Genomic DNA, 4,613 nt, shown 5'->3' with positions numbered 1-4,613 from the left:
CACACAAAAGCTATCAAAGTGAATTGGGTTTTCAAGTTGAAACACAATGTTGACGGGTAGATAACAAGACATAAGGCGCGATTGGTCGCTCGCGGTTTTCTTCAGAGAGAAGGACACGGCTACTCTGAAGTATTTGCACCAGTAGCAAGATTGGAGATTGTTCAGCTAGTAATAGCCTTGGCATGCAAGCAATGCTGGTCAACTTTTCACTTAGATGTAAAATACATTTTTGAATGGTCCCTTAGATGAAGAGGTCTATGTCACACAACCTTTAGGGTTTGTCATTCAGGAGGAAGCGAGGAAGGTATATAAGTTGCACAAAGCGTTATATGGCCTCAAACATGCATCTAGGGCTTGGAACAAGAAGATCGAGTCATACTTAGTCAAATTGGGATTCGTCAAATGCAAATCAGAGTATGGTGTCTATGTTCAGGTTGTGGCATAAGATAAAACAATCACCTGCTTGTATGTCGATGACTTGCTAGTAGTTGGAAATAGCTTAGAGAACTTGTCGAAGTTCAAAGAGCTGATGATGAGAGAATTTGAAATACTGGATCTGGGAAATTTTCCTTATTTTCTAGGCATGGAATTTCAAAATGTCGAAGCAAGGTATGGTGCTACACCAAAGGAACTACGTCAAAGAGATACTCAAGAGATTCAGGATGGAAGACTCGAATCCTGCATCCTCAATTGTTAAACCAAATTTGAATTTGGAGAAGCATGGAGAGGAAGACAGAGTCAATGTTACTTTGTTCAAACAAATTTTTGGATCTCTGAGGTATGTGTGCAACATTCGACCTGATATAAGTTTTGCAGTCGGATTAGTGAGCAAATACATGAGTGAACCAAGAGTGTCACACATGAAGGCTGCAAGAAGAATCCTGAGATACTTAAAAGGATCGATAAATTGTGGGATTCTATTTCGAATATATTATGAAAGCAAAGAAGCTATGGTTACTTGTTATTCAGATGTTGATTGGTGTAGAGATATGGAAGATCAAATAAGCGCAATTGGTTATTTCTTTCAAGTCTTTTGTGCCCCAATCTCATGGTGCTCAAGAAAGCAACTTGTGGTGGCATTGTCTTCGTGTGAGGCTAAATCACTACAAGAAAAAAAGCAATTTACGACACAAAGGCAACGACAGTTCCATGAAAACCGCCCTCTTCCTTATATAACGATGGTTGCCGCAACGGTTTTGGAAAACCGCCCCTGATACTCGCGACGGTTTTGGGCCTAAGTGTCGTCCTCTTAAAGCTGTGACGGTTTATGAACAGTCGTGCCCTAATTTTTCCAACAGTGATAATGACTATGAATGTTTATCAGCTGTCGTCCCCCAAATTTTTTACAGCGCGCTTAATTGTAGAAGTGTGAGGAAGAGGGCTGCGACTATTGATGAACCGTCGTCCCCCAAATATTGTATTGGCGCTACACTTAACTAGAGAAGGTGCTACACATAATTGGAGGAAGAGGTAAAACATTTGTTTTTTATTTTAGGTTTCTGGGTATCTCTCAGCTCACGTCTCTCTCAGCTTCCAACAATGATTTCTGATTTTAGGGTTTTTGAGCTCACGCATCTCTCTCTCATCTTGATACAAATAAGCTTCCTACAATTGTCCATAACCGCACCCCGGTGTCTTTCCTTCTAAAACCCTAAATTGTTTTTAATTTTATTTTTGCTTCTGTTTTGTATCTAATGTTGTTGTTCTTGTAACTTCTAAAAACTTTCTTGCTTCTGATTTGTATGTATTGTTGTTGTTCCTAAATGGGATTGAGGTACAAGTCTAGAAGATATTTGTTATGTAAAAATCGTGTTTTGTCTCTTTTAAAATTGTTTTTCACAAACAGATATGGTGGGTTTTTACATTATTAAGGAAGACAATGAAATTTATGGTTTATAAATATGGAATACAAGCTTGAGAAGTATAGATCCCTTTAGAATTTTTGCTTATATTTGTCTGTATTATATATTTTAGTATTTTGATTCCAACAATCGATTTCTCAAAGTTCTGGATTTGTTTTGTTTTAGGTTGTTGAACAAGAATTGTCCGAGTTATGTCATTTGATTAGAACTACCTCGGTCATCTTCTATCTCAGGTACTAGTAATTTTCATTGCTTAAAATAGTTGATTTCGAATCATTTTCCAATTGTGTTCTGCTTCAGCTGCTTAGTTTCTAGCATAAAATGCTGCATCTTTCTCTTTTTGTTTCTTGTTGTTTATGGCATGCAAGTGTTTTATAAACTACAATTGCCAAACAAAGATTTGTAATTATTTATTTGTCAACATGTGCTTATGATTGGTCATGATTTTTGAATTATCATCTTTTCCATGAGGCCTACAAGTAGTATTTTACACAACGGGCCTTACATATTCTTAGGCCAGAGAATGGTTCACATTTTCTCTCTGTTAGGTCTCTTTTTTGTTACTGATTTAGTTCTTTCTAATGTGTTAATTGATTGTCTTTTGAAGTTCGAAATGTGTGATGATGCAATTGAAGTTTTTCACTTATTATCGGAGCAAAAAAACATGAAACCTGATTTATTTACCCTTACTCCTATATTGTCTACAGACATATAGGTGGTAATTTAGTGTTCTACAATGCTGTTTTAAGCTCTTTTATTAATTCGGGTCGTTCTTCTTGTGCACTTGAATACTATGAACATATGATTATTAAAGGTTTTAAGCTTGGATAAATATAGTTTTGTTGGGCTACTAAGTGCACTTTATGCTGAGCGAAAAATTGATGAAGAAGTTACTAAGTGTGGTTGTACTAAGTGCAATTTTCTTAGTGAGTATCACTTGGCTGCCATGTGCACTTTGCTAAGTCAGTATCACTTGGTTTCCATTGTTTTTAGATCAACAGTTGTCTAGAAATGCATGTATGATAGTGAAGCATATGTTTAGGAATCCATTCACATATTATAATCAATTACAGTTATCCTACATCATCTCTGGTAGTACATTAAAGCCTTTGCCAATCAACAGCAGGCCATGTTTGAGCCGGACTGTGATAAACTCTAATTAGAAATGCATATTAAATACTTCACTTTATACATATTTTAATGATTAACTGACTAATGTTTATCTAATTAAGAATTATAATATTACATACTTTGTGATGCTATAGTTTGGTAGAACTATGTCAAGTATTTGTTAATAGATTTGATACATGTTGTGTATACTGCAGCTTGTACATTTTGAACTAAAGAGAACCACCAGTTGTTCAAGTCGGTTGTTAAAGTAAGGCTCAGTTTTCACAATTCATTGTGGTTTTAGGGATTAGTATCAATTTCAAGTGTTGTTTGTGATTTTAAGCTGGTTGATTCTAATTTCTTAGATCCTGGGCGAGATAAGGTTGTTGCTCCAATTGTAAGGTTTGAAAATGTTGATCATGTGTCTAAGTTATCTTCTATATTGGTGTCATGATGAGTTTCCTGCTCTCTTTACCAAGTATCATATGTCTACTCTTTGTTTCTTTAGGTTTTGGCTTGGATTTGGAATTGGTGGCGATTACCCTCTTTCTGCTACAATCATGTCTGAGTATGCAAACAAAAAGACTCGAGGCGCATTTACAGTTGCTGTTGCTATGCAAGGTTTTGGAATTTTTGCTGGTAGAGCTGTTGGAATTATAGTTTATATATTTTTAAAGCCTTTTAACCTGCTCCAGCTTTTTATGTTAACCCAATTCTGTCCACAGTTCCACAAGCGGATTACGTTTGGAGGATAGTCTTGATATTCAGTGTAATTCCGGCAGTGTTGACATACTATTGGAGGATGAAAATGCCTGAAACAGCAAGATACACTGCTTTGGTTGCAAAGAATGCTGAACAAGCTGCTGCAAATATGTCAAAAGTTATGCAAGTTGAGATAGAAACTGAATTGGAAAAGCTTCAACAATTGGATCAAAATCAAAGACATGGAGAGAATAATTTTGGTTTGTTTACAAAAAGGTTTCTTTGTTGTCATGGAGTACATTTGTTTGCAACTTCTACTACTTAGTTCTTGATGGATATTGCTTATTATAGTCAGAATCTTTTTCAGAAAGATGTTTTCAGTGCAATTTGATGGATACACGAAGCTAAAACCATGAGTGCCCTTGAAGAAGTTTATAAAATTGGTAGAGCACAGACACTTATTGCCCTTTGCAACTTTGTTCCTGGCTACTATGAGAAAATTTTCCGCACTAGCTTTCATGTTTGCCTGCGTCAAGTGGAATCCTTAATATCAATAGGATATGGTACAAACTGCATTTAACTTGCTTGTTGATTCTTCTAGTGTTAGTGTTGTTAATTCTAAGTATTTTTTCTTGTTATATTTTATTAATAAATTTCATAGCTACAATACATTTTTTTATTTTTTTAAAAAAAATTCATTTATTTAGCGGGGGTTATAAACTTCCGCAATCAGCATAGAGTTAAAAAGATCATACAAACTTCACGACGGTTTGTAACCGTCGCTACTTACAATTTACAACAGTGTTGTGACTGCCGCGATTAATAACAACGGTTGGAGTGGCAGTTTTAACAACCGTCGCAATACACCCTAGCGACACACGTTTTTGCGACAGTTACACAACCGTCGCGCCTTACCTTTTACGGCGATTCAAACCGTCG

General features: G+C 36.0%; 1 long non-coding RNA gene across 1 annotated transcript; it reads left to right on the top strand.

The window, feature by feature from the left end:
• Window positions 1–1,045: 1,045 nt before the first annotated feature.
• Window positions 1,046–4,341, top strand: LOC131627980 (uncharacterized). Its single transcript, XR_009291642.1, has 6 exons — window positions 1,046–1,470; window positions 2,028–2,095; window positions 3,188–3,240; window positions 3,338–3,374; window positions 3,481–3,611; window positions 3,698–4,341. It is a non-coding gene; the product is annotated as an uncharacterized LOC131627980 (long non-coding RNA).
• Window positions 4,342–4,613: the final 272 nt, after the last annotated feature.

Source organism: Vicia villosa, linkage group LG1, assembly GCF_029867415.1.
Source record: "Vicia villosa cultivar HV-30 ecotype Madison, WI linkage group LG1, Vvil1.0, whole genome shotgun sequence".
Classification (NCBI taxonomy): Eukaryota; Viridiplantae; Streptophyta; class Magnoliopsida; order Fabales; family Fabaceae; genus Vicia; species Vicia villosa.
The sequence above is the reverse complement of the archived record's forward strand: the minus strand, read 5'-3'. Positions and strand labels throughout refer to the sequence as shown.